Here is a 17,445-nt window from a genome sequence, read left to right as displayed (position 1 = left end):
TATGTCTTCCATTTCCTAATAATTGCTCCCAAAGATGATTTCTTCAAACCAAGCTGCTTACCTATTGCAGATTCAGTCTTCCCAGCCTGGTGCAGGTCCTCAATTTTGTTTCTGGTGTCCTTTGACAGCTCTTTGGTCTTGGTCATAGTGTTGTTTGGAGTGTGACTGTGTGAGGTTGTGGACAGGTGTATTTTAAACTGATAACAAGTTCAAACAGATGCCATTAATACAGGTAACGAGTGGAGGACAGAGGAGCCTCTTAAAGAAGGTCTGTGAGAGCCAGAAATCTTGCTTGTTTGTAGGTGACCAAATACTTATTTTCCACCATAATTTGCAAATAAATTAATTAAAAAATCCTACAATGTAATCTTCTGGATTTTTTCTCTAATTTTGTCTGTCATAGTTGAAGTGTACCTATGATGAAAATTACAGGCCTCTCTCATCTTTTTAAGTGGGAGAACTTGCACAATTGGTGGCTGACTAAATACTTTTTTGCCCCACTGTACTCATTCAAGGGTTTTTCTTTATCTTTTTACTATTTTCTACATTGTATAACAACAGTGAAGACATCAAAACTACGAAATAACACATATGGAATCATGTAGTAACCAAAAAAGTGGTAAACAAATAGCCACCCTTTGCCTTGATGACAGCTTTGCACACTTTTGGCATTCAGCATCAAAACCCTTGAATGAGTAGGTGTTCAAAAACTTTTGACCAGTAGTGTATACATTAACACACAGAAACAGCAAATCCTCCATATAATTAATCTCATAGGACTAATAGTACTGCAGAGCTCTTTTTACTTGCACACAATATAGCTGGGTTACCCCATCCTGCCCCAGGAGTCCACCACCTTGCAGCCCCCCAACCCAACACACCCCACTCAGTTTTAGGATCTTAGTGAAACATTCATTATTGGTTTCGGGTGTGTTTTGCCAAGGCCAGAGTGACAACCCACAGGACAGCAGACCACCAACCCACAGGATGGCAGACCCCCAGGGTCAGGACTGAGCAGCCCAGCAGCTAGGGATTTCCTAAATAGGTATCTCCCCTGAAGTAGGCATGTTTTCAATACAGACTCCTTTAGTCTTACTGTATTCCATGTAAGGCATCCAGACCTTAAGAACGTTGCCCAGTATACCCTTAATCTTGTAATAAATCAAATCGAGTGATACAGAACTTGACATAGTGGGAGGATAACCAAACTTCCAATGAATGGCAATGCAGTTCTTAACCACTATAAATGCTAGGTTACACAGTTTCTCCAGTATCAACATTTCCAAGCAAACAAAAACAGGGAGAGGGGAGAATCTGTAGACATGCTGAGATAAAAGAACATACTCTTATCCAGAATTCAGCCAGCCTTCACAAGACCATAACATATGCAAATACTGTATGTCCCCTTTTGTGTTTTACACCTCCAGCAGAGGAATGACATTTCTGAGTGCATGATATTCAGCTTCACTGGCATATAGTACATTCTATGGATGTCCTTAGACTGCAGTAATGTATGTCTGAGATGATATGAATATGACTGGGCATTCAAACAAATCGGTATCCATTCATCACCATCAATAGCTTCTACCAGCTCTTCCTCACATTTTTGTTTTACATGTTTTACTGCCTTAAAATAGCATCTGGCTTGTCCAGTGTTTGAAGCACAGAGGGAATAAAGTGTTGCATCTGTAAACATTGACCTCACCTCTTCCCTGGCTGCCTGATCCTACTGAGACCCCTGTCACCATCTGATCCGCCTAAAATGAGGCATGCCAAAGAATTACCTTGGTTTACATTTATACATTATATTATCCAAGAATATAATCAATGGTTCAATAATTGAAATGACCATTATTCCCAGATCCCAGAGTGTAGCTTTAAGCTGCTGTCCTGTAGCTACTGTAGGTCTTCCCATCTATTCAAGATGGAACTTTGTTTCATTCACTGATATTGTTAACATACTGCAAAATTCACCTGTGCTCCGTAGACTGGTCTTCCCTGGCTGTTTGACCCTGCTGGGACCCTTGTCACCATCTGATCTTGCTAAGACATGTTCATAGTGTTGTGTACCGACAGAGATCATTGCGACACGGTCGGGCATGTTTGTCAGGAAGATGACTTTGGGATGAAACTATTTTTGTTGTCCCACAGATGATTTGAAAACAGTCCTTTTCTGCTTTGTATGCATTAGCCTACCTACATGTTTCACATTATTCACACACTTCCGTAATTTACTTCTCCTAGTTTGGCGTGAGAGTTAAAGTGTGCCTAGTATGTGTGGTCTCAATACCGTAGGCAGACAATCACTTGGCAGTTAACTTGAATATAAAATTAATGACTAGTCTCCCAGTCCCTGCAGCTGAAAAACATCCCCACAGCATGATGCTGCCACCACCATGCTTCGCCATAGAGATGGTGCCAGGTTTCCTCCAGACGTTACACTTGGCATTCAGGCCCAAGTCTTCAATCTTGGTTTCATCAGACCAGAGAATCTTGTTTCTCATGGTCTGAGAGTCCTTTAGGTGCCTTTTGGCAAACTTCAAGCAGGCTGTCATGTGCCTTTTACCGAGGAGTGGCTTCAGTCTGACAACTCTACCATATAGGCCTGATTGGTGGAGTGCTGCAGAGATGGTTGTCCTTCTGGAAGGTTCTCCCATCTCCACAGAGGAACTCTGGACCTCTGTCAGAGTGACCATCGGGTTCTTGGTCACCTCCTTGACCATGGGAGCCTGGACACAATCCTGTCTCTGAGCTCTACAGACAATTCATTTGACCTCATGGCTTGGTTTATGTGTGCCTTTCCAAATCATGTCCAATCAATTGAATTTACCACATGTGGACTCCAATCAAGTTGTAGAAACATCTCAAGGATGATCAAAGGAAACAGGATGCACCTGAGTGGACCTGGATGTGGTAGCTACTACTAGCTAGCATAGCTTATTCGTTCACCTCAGTCAATCAATCAATCATAGGTATTTACAAAGATATTTTACATCAGCTGATGTCACAAAGTGCTGTACAGAAACACAGCCTAAACCCAGTCAAGAGGGATGAAACATTAACTAATGTTACATGTGAATTACAATACTAGCTCAGCACTGAGAATATACACTTCAGTTTTTTCTGCAGCAGTTACTTTGCAAAATAGATCAGTCAAATTAAGAGTAGCCAGTTTCTGCTCCACTTGCTTTTAAAACTGTGTTAAAGATCTTAAGACCCACACACTGAACTATACTCAACCGCTGGTTCACCCAGCCTTCCAGAAAGCTTTGCCTTCACACAAGCTGTCAGCCCACTCTGTGGTGTCTGTCGGCTGAACACTCTAAACAGCCTACCCGACCACTCTCTGGCGCCCGCATGGTCCTAAAGCACACCGTCACGCTTTTTGTATCACATTGCAATGATAAAACTAGGACATTGGCTCAAACACGAGACGTATGTGGCAGGGTCTACATACAATCCCGTCGCGGAAATCAACATCTTGCTTCCAGACAAATTAAACAACTTCTTTGCACACTTTGAGGACAATACAGTGCCACTGCCACAGCCCACTACCAAAGACTGTGGGTTCTCCTTCTCCGTGGGCAACGTGAGTAAAACATTTAAATGTGTTAACCCTCACAAGGCTGCCGGCCCAGACGGATACCAAGTCGTGTCCTCAGAGCATGCGCTGACCAGCTGGCTGGTGTGTTTACGGACATATTCAATTAATTCCTATCCCAGTCTGCTGTCTCCACATATTTCAAGATGGCCACCATTGTTCTTGTTCCCAAGAAAGCTTAGGTAACTGAACTAAATGACTACTCACTTCTGTCATCATGAAGTGCTTTGAGAGACTAGTCAAGGATCATATCACCTCTACCCTAGACCCACTCCAATTTGCTTACCGCCCCAATAGGTCCACAGACGATGCAATCGCCATCACACTGCCCTATCCCATCTGGGCAAGAGGAATACCTATGTAAGAATGTTGTTAATTGACTACAGTTCAGCATTCAACACCATAGTGCCTTCCAAACTCATCCTTAAGCTTGAGACCCTGGCTCTCAACCCCGCCCTGTGCAACTTGGTCCTGGACTTCCTGATGGGCCGCCCCCAGGTGGTGAAGGTAGGAAACAACATCTCCACTCCGCTGATCCTCAACACTGGGGCCCCACAAGTGTGCGTTGCCATCCCTGTACTCCCTGTTCACCCGTGACTACGTGGCCTCCCAACTCAATAATAAAGTTTGCAGACGACACTTCAGTGGTAGGCTTGATTATCAACAACGACGAGACAGCCTACAGGGAGGAGGTGAGGGCCTTCGGAGTGTGGTGTCAGGAAAATAACCTCTCACTCAATATGAGCAAAACAAGAGACATGATCATGGACTTCAGGAAACAGCAAATGGAGCACCCCCCTATCCACATCGATGGGACAGCAGTGGAGAAGGTGGAACATTTTAAGTTCCTCTGTGTACATATCACCGACGAACTGCAATGGTTCACGCACACATTGCCTCTTCAACCTCAGGAGGCTGAAAAATGTGGCTTGTCACCGAAAACCCTCATAAATATTTAGGTGCACAATTGAGAGGATCCTGTCGGGCTGTATCACCGCCTGGTTCGGCAACTGCACTGCCCACAACCACAGGGCTCTCCAGAGGGTAGTGCGGTCTGTACAATGCATCACTGGGGGCATACTACCTGCCCTCCAGGACACCTACAACACCCGATGTCACAGGAAGGCAAAAAAGACGAACAATAACCACAGAGCCACTTCCATGGTACCATGGACACACACTTCCATCCAGAAGGCGAGGTCAGTACAGGTGAATCAAAGCTGGGACAGAGAGATTGAAAAACAACTTCTATCTCAAGGCCATCAGATTGTTAAACAGCCACCACTAGCACAGAGATGTGGCTGCCTACTTACAGACTTGATATCATTGGCCACTTTAAGAAATGGAACACTAGTCACTTTAATAATGCCACTTTAAGAATGTTTACATATCTCGCATTACTCATCTCATATGTATGTATATACTGTATACTGTATCCTTCACTATCTATTGGATCTTAGCCGCTCTGTCGCTGCTCATCCATATATTTTATTCTTATATATTCTCATCCCTTTCCTTTTGTTGTGGATTTTGTTAGATATTAGGTTCTGTTGTGGAATTGTTAGATATGACCTGTTAGTTACTGCTGCACTGTCTGATCTAGAAGCATAAGCATTTCACTACACTCGCAATAACATCTGCTACCATGTGTATGTGACCAATAACATTTGATTGGAGTTGATTTCATGCTTGTTTTGCAGGTGCAGGGGCACATATAAAACATCAACAAAGGTTCCAAAAACACACAAATATGTAATTTTAGAAATGGCAATGCTCTTAGTATAGTGATGCAGGTCTTTAGATGTTGTATACATGAAATTGTGTCATTCTGAACTTTATCCGCAACATTACGTTATTTTGTTGGACTTGAGCGATACTTCTCTGTATTGCCTGCGCATGTGGTATAACATGCCATTTATGACAAAAATAGAGATTTGGTTAAAAAAATGTATTTGTCCTCAAAGAGGAAGAAGGGCTGTTGCATGATATGCCCAGATTGTAAGTTCCACCATTACACAGTTACTGCAAGTATATGTGCAGGCTGAGCTGGACAACTAATCACCCAGGGTGGGAATGAACACATCTTGAGGGGATTTCACCAAAGGCCCAAATTGGCGGCTTCACTCCAATGAGCAAAAGAGAAAGAGAAAGAAAGAAATTGAAACGGGAGTTTTTTCTCACAGCTAGCTGTCACCTATCTCACATAAAATAACACAGGATGGGCTGAGTTAAGCACCCCAATATTCACTCATTTGAAGGGCTTAGTCCACAATGGCACAGCCTAAAATACCCATCACAGGCTGTTGGTAGTGAAACTTTTTCTTCTTTTTTTTAACATTCCTAGTGCTTGAATAGCTTGCCAGCAGGGCTGAACAACCCACCGTCCTCACATTAGACCCAATAGAGGGAATACCCTGTCGCCTCAATAGAGGATTCGCTGGTTAAAATATCATTAGCCTACATCAGCATTCAAAAACAAATTGCCTGCGGTCATGGAAAAAGGTTGACTGCACAAAGTACTCATCACTCATTACCTTTTAATGTTAGTAGAACTATGGTAACAGTGTTTTATAGATATCTGTTTTTAATATTTTCCATGGCTGCCTAGTTTGGAAAGTTTATGAACTAATAATATTGGGTGAAGGTGGTTCTGAAAGAGCCAATATTATCTTAGAAAGAGACTACATCTATTGTAGTAAGAATTTCGAAGTTTTGCACTACCCAATGTTAAGTGCAATAGAAAAAAAAACATCTGCTATGAGTAATTCTGACTGCACAAGGAATTTTCCAACTGGGAAATCAAATATGTTGATTCATTGGTTGGTTGATTGTTTGGTTGATTAGCTAGTGGATATGGATTGATTGACCAAACTCATTCAGCATCATCAAAACTCCTGTACATTATAGCTTAGCTCTGTAAGCAGCCATTGTTGGGTTTCAAGCCAGGGTTGGGTAGGTTACTAAAATTGTAATCCTTTACAGTTAGTAGGTACCTGTCCAAAATTGTAATCAGTAACGTCACTTTTGGATTACCCAAACTCAGCAACATAATTTGATGGCTTTCAGTTACTTTTGTATTACTTTCCACTTAAGAGGCATTAGAAGAAGACAAAAATGATCCATAAAACACATTTGATATGTTGTCATAGTGTCTTATACTTAAACTTGCACCTTTTTCAATGCTGAATTGAATTTCATTGAGAAAACAGAAAGGTTTCATAATGTGTTTTTTCACTAAAATCCTTTCTGAATTTAAAAGTTATCAAAGAAAGTAATCATCTCGTTTTTCAAAAGTATATGTAATCTGATTACAATATTTTTGCTGGTAACATAGATTACAGTTTTTTTTTTTTATCAGATTACACTTACCAACCCTGGTCCAAGCAATGTACCATGGACTCATAGCGCTCGGATGAGCTCTTCATTTAAAAGTCTTCTTTTCCAGAATTGCTGGACTGATTGGTACCACATCTGATATACTGCATCTAGGGACGTTAAATAGCCCTTATATAATGCCATTTACCACAATGCAGCATATACTGGTGTCTACAGAGTCATATCAACAAATCAAAGCATCTGCCAGCCAAACAACATTTGGTCAAACAATGCTGTTAGCCGGCAAAAAAAACGCCTTCTGAGGATGTTACGTTGTGCATCGTGGCATAAGTTACTGTAGTCCATAGTAAAGCCTTGATGCTCTGGGCCATGAACATACCCTGTTGTCATAAGCCTGGGGTACAGCTCATAAGAAGCACTGAGCTCATAAAGGGGTGTATAGTCCTTCCACTTCCCAGAGGAGATGGGAGTCAGGCTCGGGGCTGAGGCCTATAAACCCTGTGATGTCCAAGGAGTAAAACCAATAAATCAATATGTGAGAAAATAAGAGAGAAGGGGAACATTTTGAAAAGCCTCTGCACTTCACATGTTAGAAGGGACACACACACACACACACACACACACAGATGCAGATACACAAAAAACGCACCCCCATACACCCACCCCAACAATGAGAGGAGAGAAAGAAAAAATCATACCCGGCAGTGGGGTTATAAGTTAGGAGCTGTCAGTATTACAATGTATATTAATAGTCACACCTCTTTTTAATGAGTTTGGCATTGGCAGCTGAGAGGAAATACAAGTCATCATAGCGCTGCTCATGCACACCCCGATGAAAGAACCTATAATAAATCTTGTGAGAGCAGGGCTCACCATAAATATGCATTGCATAAGGCATCTGTTTTACATTCTGCATATAAATTAGCCAGAGCGCTGAATAGCAATGAATCAGATGCTCGACGCTTGATTTGATAACAAATCGACTATGAACTTGGGAGGGGAGAATTTAGAGCCCCCAACATCCAGAGGAAGTGAACGGGGGACAGGTAGGACCTATGAGGCTCTCCTACCTAGCACCTTTTTCGCCAGGTGTCGGGTAGAGGGGAAGCCTCGCTGGGAATGTTGTCAAGAGTGCATGGTAGCAGCCTAGCCTGAAATCTTCTCAGTTATCACCTCATAGTCTTTGTGCTCCTCTGCCCGCTACAAATTGTTCCCTTATCCCTCCTGTGTGAGTCAGAATCACTGAGTGCTAGGGCATGCCAAAGGGGCAGACTGTTTGTTTTGGACACACCTGCATAAAACTGCTATTGTCTCTGGAAAATATGTCATTGTGAGAACAGGCCTACTGGTGAGCAGGTTATTTTAGATGATATCATGTGGCCCATTGGTCCCAACTGATCTAAGAGTGTCTAATGCAGCTTTCCAACCTGGTCACAGTAGGGATTTAAAACTACAGCACAACACTAGGCGTGTGAAGGGCCAGCAAAGGGCCTTGTGGGTGTGTTTTAAAAGCATTAGCATATAATAATTATTTAAATTATTTGGCAGTGCCATGTATTCATAAATGCCAAGGGAAGCCAAATACCATCATTTTCCTTCAATTCGCAAGAGGCTGAATGTATCTCACTGGAGAAAGCATCTGAGCAAGAGAAAGAGCGCCCTATCTATTTTATGCTGTCTGGTCAAAAGTGTATGACATTGTTGCTACCTGTAGCATTGAATGAAAGGGAAGCCAGCAAGCATTTGGCCTCACTTGATAAAAAAAGTATCAAATAATAGCCAATCAGTGTTGAGCTAAATTGAGTGAGCTTAACTGTGAATGGTCCTGGCACACAGAAAAAAAGTTTCAGGGGAAGTCAGTTTGGATTTGGCTTCACACCATTCAAATCAAAAGCAAAATGTAATTGACAGAAAAAAACTTGAATTGTTGCATCTCATTGTATCATTGTCCTCATAAAGTATAACCATATATCAGAACCATGGACAGCCACATCATATTTAGCTTATTTTGATTGGACTAAATTGTTTTTGGTATCTTTTATTTGTCACTGTATTAGACTAAGCATAGGTGATTTGATGATGTTGAAATGTTGAAGTTGAAACAGTGCTGGAATCATGGAGGCAGGTCCTGTTTTCTTTGTGACTTGAGGTAACTCTCTGTGGTTCTAAATCAACAGTTGTTTAGTAGTCAGAAAATGTCGATGCTGTAGGTTATGTAACTATTTCGTTACATGCAATTTGCTTTGTGGACCTCATTGGACAGAGGTTGTGCTCTGGTTTTATGATGAAACAAAGTTGTGGTTGAGTTTATTCTATGTCTGTGTCTTTTTATTTTCTTGGCCCTAGGCCAATATATCACAGTGGCAAGGCATATGAACTAACAGGTTATAGAGCAAACAAGGCAGTTATCACAACAGATTGTAATAGGGTTTTCTTCTGTCTTGACTTCCCCAATGATTTTACCCACGCAGTGCTACTTGACTTGGACTGAAAATGCATATATAGGTTAGGGTCTACATGCTACCAATGTTTTGAATATATCTTTTCCAATGTTCCTTCCCTTTACACATAGACTGTTGTCTTGTCATTTTAAAGTGCCCTGTCAAGCGGGCTAATGGCTTCAACCACAGTACCGCCACATAATGAAGCATAAACAAAACATGCCAGCCGCAGGTGTCCCTTATCCCATTCTTACTGCTTTGTGTATAATTTATTCATGCCTGCAGGTGGTGGTGGTCAGAGACAGGAAAGAAAAAAACATGTTGGAGCTCTCTATAGTAACTCCTCTCATGATCAAAAAAGTATTTTGCCAAGGAAATCAGCTTAAAATACAATGCTACAATTTATGGGTAAATGATAATGTGGACATAGAAAGCTTGAGAGACAGTGAACGTCTTATCTCTCTATTTGATAAAATATTGTGTTTTCACAATGGTATAGTTGCTTGATATTATCATACAGTGTGTGATTAGTGTCCCTTGCATTGATATGTGGGAATGTGGTGAAGTCATATTATGCTTGGAAGGAACTAATTTGGTGATTTTCCTGAATTATAGTCAAATTCCTTAGCCATGTACAGATGTTTACTGTACTATGCGACATACTTATTCATCCCAATTGCCCATTAACTAGCTACAACAAGGATCATCTGTAAATAATCAGCTCTCTGACTACCTTCAGGAGGGAAAATGACGTCTGAACTGAATAAAATAGACCTACTCCACAGCTCTCTGATCTTATCTTGGCCTCTTAATATGGGAGCAGCTGCTGCAGGTGCTATCCCGGCATTACCTTCATTCTGAAGAGGGAATCATGGTAAAGGATTGCTGTGGTCAGGTTACAGTAATTGACTTACAAATGATGATGATGATGAGGATGAGTGGCTCCTGGCTAAAAATAAGACGGATCTACTTCCCAGGGTCATCATCACACCCAGTTAGTGAGAGAGAGTTAGTTGGAGAGTTAGTACATTTACATTTGACATTTTAGTCATTTAGCAGAGGCTTTTATCCAGAGAGACTTACTGTTAGTGCATTCATCTTAACGTAACTAGATAAGACAACCACATATCACATTCATAGTAAGTAAAACCGTTTCCCAATGAAGCTGCTATCATTAGTAGTAACTCTACAAGAAGAAAGAGTGGAGGGGGGGGGGGGGGGTATGGGGCAATGAGTATTACAAACTCAAACATTAATGCTGGCTGATATTGATGAAAAGTGGAAAATATCCATCAATATAAAACCCAAATGGGATCCCTCTCCTCAAACATGCAAATGTTATTCTGTTAACAGCTGGAATCAAACATCTGTCTGTGAAGTCAAATGCCAAGGGAACAGATGCTCCTACTGCCATTTCTGTTTGTTATTGGAGTTTGAAGTGCCCTTGGGCTAAACATGTACTGGAAAGGTATGCCTTTCATTGCATGTTGCATGACATGGGATTTCACTGTAACTCTGTTGAGAGACAGGTAGTGTACAGCAGGATTGGAACATTTGTGTGTCTTTCAGATGCATGGAAAAACGATACAGAACATTACTGTAAAATACATTACCTGTATTTTTCCTGTACTCATGTGAATGAGATGGAAACTGTATACTGCATGTTAAATAAAACTATGGAATATCATCGAATAATATACATGTAGCATAATACAAGACAGAGAGGGTATAAAGTTGACATGCCAAAATGATCAGCTACTGAAACATTTTTCTCATCATCCAAACCAAAACTAAATAATTAGGCTGAGAGATAGCCTGCAATCTACTTTCTATGACCTATTATTGATTATGCTATGATTGCTACACAAGTATGAAAGTAATTATTGATCTCAAACCCCGCATCGTTAGATCTACAGTATAATGTATTTATGCTAAGATGGGTAGTAGGAAGAGTGGTTGACATAATCATCCTGCACTATGGTCAAGCAATCACAATACAAACTGCACAGGAACATTATTAGATAATTACCCTGACCTCCAACAGGTTTTTTTTGTATATGAAGCCTCTAAACAAAGGTAGCCAGAAGGAAAGTTAGCGGTAACATCATCAGAAACAATGGCAAATCTATCAGGGGAACCTGCTTCAAACATTGCTATTATTCCTCCGTTGAAACAAAGAGATGTTTTTTCTAAGAAACACCACGAGCCTGTCTTGTTTAGGGGTCCAACAGTGGCTTTTGGGAGTCAAAGTCTCTCTTGACTTTTGCAGCACATACATGTACTAGTGTTCAATGTGCTTGAAAACAAGTGTGGTAATAAGCTAGCTAGTCTGACAATGTTAGCATTTAGATAACTACTAAGCTATGTTACCTAGCATAACAAGGTCTTGTATTATGGTCACTGCCAGCTAACCAGCTTAGTAGCTTAGTTATCTAGCTAGCTACCTATGTTGGCTTTTGTGATTGTAGATTTAGACCTCAATTGCAGATACACTTCGTTCACTCAGTGCTTTCACACAACATGTAGGAGAAATATAGAAGTACACCATGACAGCATTTGATGATTCAGACACTTTATATCAGGTGGTTTGTATGGTTCTCACAGTAAAAGATGGGAAGGAATAGAGATAGACAGAGTGATAGAGGGAGTGACAGAGATAAAGGGAGATGGTGATTTTGAGGAGTTCTCCTGCAGCTTTATTCATACCTGCACGCTCTCTGTGGCAGCATGTTCGGCTGGGGTCGTTTGTTGCTCGACGGGAGTATTTGGGAATGATTAATTGCTCTGTCTTGTGAATGGAGCTATTCAAAACAGCGGGATCCTCTGCATATGTAAATACAAGCAGTCTCAGCGCAGCACCGTGGAGCAGGATTAACAAAACGACTCTGCTCTCTGATTCAGACCAATTCACCAATCTTTTCTATTATCCCTGACAACCCACAGACGTGAGGGAAATCCAACATATATTTTATCCCCCTCAAATCCACTGTACTTAAGATACTGAAGACTACATGTTGTGATGTTTCCCTTTGTTATCTTCCATCACTTTTATATGTCAATTTCAGTGAAATAAAAATGACACATTTGCATCAATGATTTGATACTTGAATTCGAAACAAGCGTATAATGATTTCTCAAATGAGTGCTTATGTGATTATGAATCGTGTGTAAATCAATTTTCACTGGGTGATCTTCACTGAGCAAACAGTGAGAAAACAGGCACTAGAGGCGTAAGAAAGACTGATTCATTGTTGGCAGTGTTGTAGTTCTTGAGTCCAGGACTCTGGATTTTTGGACTTAAGTTATGATTTCTCTTACTCGTGACTCCACTCGGACTCGACCAGTGATGACTTTGTTGTTGGAAAGTCTCTCAGCCTTGCTTAATTCAACATGCTAGGTACAATAGCTACTGAATTACTATAGCTGACTAATGTGCAAGACTATACAAGGATAGGTTAGGTTTCGGTTTAAGTAATGTAGGTTCAAAGATTGTTGGAATGCAGCTTTTAGTACTATCAAGGGACTCGTGACTTGACTTGGGACTTGGACTTGAACGCTAGGGACTTGGGATTCCACTTGGATCTCGAGGTTAGTGACTTGACTACTTCACTGATGGTTGGTCTTTATATAGCAAATATTTACATTTCCTGAAACTGCGTCCTCAAGTGGCAGTAGGCCATACTGGCAGGGTTCGTAATCTGCGAGTGGCTACAGTTCAAATCCAGGCCTGTTTTTGTTTTCTAACCTTACCTAACCCATACCTTGGCCACTTGCTAGCAGGCCTAAACAATAAAATAGCACTAAACATAACCCTTAACTATAACATGAGCCACACCCTATCATCCCTAAACTTACCTTAACACTTAGCATAACATTTTTTCACAGTGTCACGCTATATGTTTACTACTGAAAATTAGTAATTTTCGCTATAGCCATGCATATTGTTGGACTAATAGGGGAGAAAACTATGCCATTAAACATTGTGATTCAGAATCTTAATTAGAGTCATACTGTAAGTTATGACTGCAGTATTTTGTACAGTTGCAGTCTATACATTAATCCTAACTGCATTTAGTACTCTTACCATGCTCTTTGTATACAGAGTCCACCTCTTCCTTAAGTATGAATTAAGGGCTTTCTTTATTCCCTTAATAGCCCATTAATTTCTCCTCTATGTGTGCCTTGGGATACACATCACTCCAACAATTATTCACTTGGACTAAATATCACCAATCTCACTTGATGAATTCCCAAATAAAGATCATTTTCAAGATTTACCTGAACCACTGGGAAATAGCTTTTATTCATTCAGCACACTCTTTTACCTTTACATTGTCAGTAAACATGATTTAGGATATACACTGTTTCTTCACAGTACAAGAAGTTTAGGATGTCCTTCAAGGTGTAAATTATAGAGCTACAGTACACTTTTTCCTTCCTCAGTGACCTTTTCAGATTCTCTCAGAAAGAACAGATACCTCCCAGTGGTAAGAGATAACAACTATATTTTTTTCATTTAGGTTTTTATTCTTCCTTGTATATTCTTCTGACATCTATACATCTTCTTGGCATTTGGAAAGGTCGGACATGTGTTGAACATCATATCTATTAATGTGAAACTTCTTTGTTGATGTGGAAAAATATGGCTGAGTGTTCTCTTTCCTAACAGTCAATCAATGCACAGCGAACATTAAGAATTCGTTTTAATAATTTGGCAATAGCAAATAGTATTTTTGAAATAACTTGAAAAGACTTTGAGTTTGACTAAATTAACTTGATTCATTAGCTGCGGTACAGGTTGATAATATAACATAATATGGTGCCAATATGCATTTCCCAGAACTTTTCCAATCATACGTTAAAGAAGGTGGGAACGAAATCAGATGATTTGTTAGCCTCGTGAAATAAGCATACACATACATATATCACACATTCTCTTTAATTTGGCAGTCAAGCAGTCATTAGTAATGCACCTCTATTTAGTTTTACACCCTGTTATTGATTGCCAGCCTCGTGTTAACTTGCTCAGTCCATACACTGTAAACCTGACTTAGTTAGCTTCTCTCTAGAGTGTCCCGACTTCAGCTGTGTGCACTTAATGCATTATCTTCCCACAGCTCCATCTCTCATGCACTGCTTCACCCCAGGAGCCTGAACCAAATGCATAATTTAAAAAGTCCTTAATCTGCGATGGCATTCCTATTTGGTCACCAGCAAACTGCATTTTATGGTGTCAGCTTTCCTCAACAAAGGTCAATAGCCTTTTTTTAACCAGAAATGATACAGCAGCAACATGTTTCTGTGAGGTCCAGGTAACTCTGCTCCATTGGGATTTACCATTCCCTGTTCAGCTCTATAATCTATACTTTACACTTACTGTGTGCTCTTCAAAAGAGCCTAAGTAGATATGTGACACTTCGTCAACAATTATCTATGTGCATGTATTTTCACAAGTGCTTAATGTGTGTGTTTGCCTGCCACATCACATGTGCCACTGCACCCGGTGAGAAGGGTGTGCCCTCTGAGTAGAATATGCTAATCAAATATAACCTTGATTTTCAGAAGCATGTAGCCCCTCCTCAAACTATGAGTGGCAAAGGGACAAGTCAGGGTCAGTGACATCATTGTGCAAGGTGCAGTCTTGGCTCCAGACATGCTCAAAGCTATTCCACCAAAACATAAGTCGTTGCCTATAAATCTGGTGGGACTCCATGGACCTTTGGGAACATTGTGCAGGACTGCACTGAAAGGACATCTCATGACACACAAACTCCATCACTGAGAGAATAAAAAAAGACATCACCTCCCAACAAGCCAGTGATAAAGGGTTTCTGGGCACGGGGTAAAATTAAGACTCTGTAACAAGGTCCCGGGCTCCTCGTCTGACAACCATTTTCTTTGATATTTATCATCTCTCCATGCCATTGGCTATTACGCGTGAACTCGCTGTCTCTTGGCAGGCCACAAATTTATTGGTTCTTCATTATTAGGGGATTGCAAGGAAAGAAGGGAAAGGCACTATGGTTTTCTGAGGATGTTACGATTGCCTCCTAGATTATGCCACTTGACAGGTTTGTCATCGCTGTGCACTGATGTGCTCTGTAGAGTGCTCTGATATCATTAGCTTCATTGCTCCTAATGTCTCCCCTCAGCTGGAAGACAGGTCATATATTGTGCAAATAGGTGGACAAAAGCCACGAGCCAGAGATTACGGAAGTAAGCATACAGAAAATAGTAGGTACAGTGTTTAGTGTATATTTTGAATTGCTTTTGTTTTAGATAACAATGACAATTGATAATGTCATAACAGCAATAATGCAATTTGTAAATATATGTCAACAATATATACTGAAAAAAATATAAACACAACATGGAAAGTGTTGGTTCAATGTTTCATGAGCTGAAATAAAAGGTCCCAGAAATGTTCCATAAGCATCAAATATTATTTATTTCAAATTTTGTGCACAAATTTAATGACATCCCTGTTAGTGAGCATTTCTCCTTTGCCAATATAATCCATCCACCTGACAGGTGTGGCATATCAAGAAGCTGATTAAATAGCATGATCATTACACAGGTGCATCTTGTGCTGGGGACAGTAAAAGGCCACTCTAAAATGTGCAGTTTTGTCACACAACCCAATGCTACAGATGTCTCAAGTTTTGGATGTAGCGTGCAATTGGCATGCTGACTGAATGAATGTCCACCAGAGCTGTTGCCATTGAATTGAATGTTCATTTCTCTACCATAAGCCGTTTTAGAATATTTGGCCATATGTCCAAACGGCCACACAACAGCAGACCATGTGTAACCATACAAGCTCAGGAACTTCACATCCAGCTTCTTCACCTGCGGAATCGTCTGAGACGAGGAGTAGTTCTGTCTGTAATAAAGCCCTTTTGAGGGGAAAACTTCTGATTTTTTATTTTTAATTTCACCTTTATTTAACCAGGTAGGCCAGTTGAGAACAAGTTCTCATTTACAACTGCGACCTGCCCAAGATAAAAGTAAAGCAGTGCGACAAAATCAAACAACACAGAGTTACACATAAACAAACGTACAGTCAATAACGCAATAGATCAAATCTATGTATAGTGTGTGCAAATGTAGAAGAGTAGAGAGGTACAGTATACACGGGACAAGAGAGGGGACAAAGACGTCTGACTGCTACGCCATCTTGGATTCTTGATTGGCTGGGCCTGGCTCCCAAGTGGGTGGGCCTGTGCCCTCACAGGTCCACCCATGGCTGTGCCCCTGCTCAGTCATGTGAAATCCATAGATAATTAATTTCAATTGACTGATTTCCTTATATGAACTGTAACTCAGTAAAATCGTTTAAATTATTGCATGTTGTGTTTCTATTTTTGTTCAGTATACAATTTGTAATATGTAATAATAATCAATTCAAATAATACATTTAGTTTGTTTAGCGCTTTTCATTACAGTGTTATCTCGAAGCTCTAAATAGGTGAAAATAAACATAATAATAATAAAATTAAAATAAAAGAAAAAACAACACACATTTAGAATATAGGCAGGTAATAGCAACAGTAGTTGTGCTAAAAGTACTTTTCAGGTTAGGACTATGAGAAAGATAGTCTGTTGAAATATGTTTTAAGGTTCGGCCATTTCATAGTCTCCGATTGAAGGAGCGCCTCCCAGATGGTCATGGAGTGCATTCTATAGGTGAGGGGCAAGGGAGCAGAAAGCTCAGTCCCCCATATTACGGAGACGTGTATGTACGAGTACTGTACTTCATAACTCTTCATGTGAATTAAGGTTCTCATGTTTTCAGTGTTTCCTTTTCTAAAAATGTATATTTCATCATCTTAGTAACTTGAAACAGTATTTCCCCGGATGGGAGATAAAAGGTTAACTGGTTTGACATTTTGCCACTTAGCTGATAAAAGGGTGTTGCGGCAAAGTCTTGTCAAAAACAAGTATCTGACCTTCATATTTTCACATTTAAATCAGTCTGTGTTTCCGCCATGAACCCTGCCAGAGTGCTAAGAGCTAATGGCATCTTCCTCAATTCATGCCAACTCCCATTGCTCTGCTCTGACAGTT

Source organism: Oncorhynchus mykiss, chromosome 2 (assembly GCF_013265735.2).
Source record: "Oncorhynchus mykiss isolate Arlee chromosome 2, USDA_OmykA_1.1, whole genome shotgun sequence".
Taxonomy (NCBI): domain Eukaryota; kingdom Metazoa; phylum Chordata; class Actinopteri; order Salmoniformes; family Salmonidae; genus Oncorhynchus; species Oncorhynchus mykiss.
Note: the sequence above shows the minus strand (reverse complement) of the source record.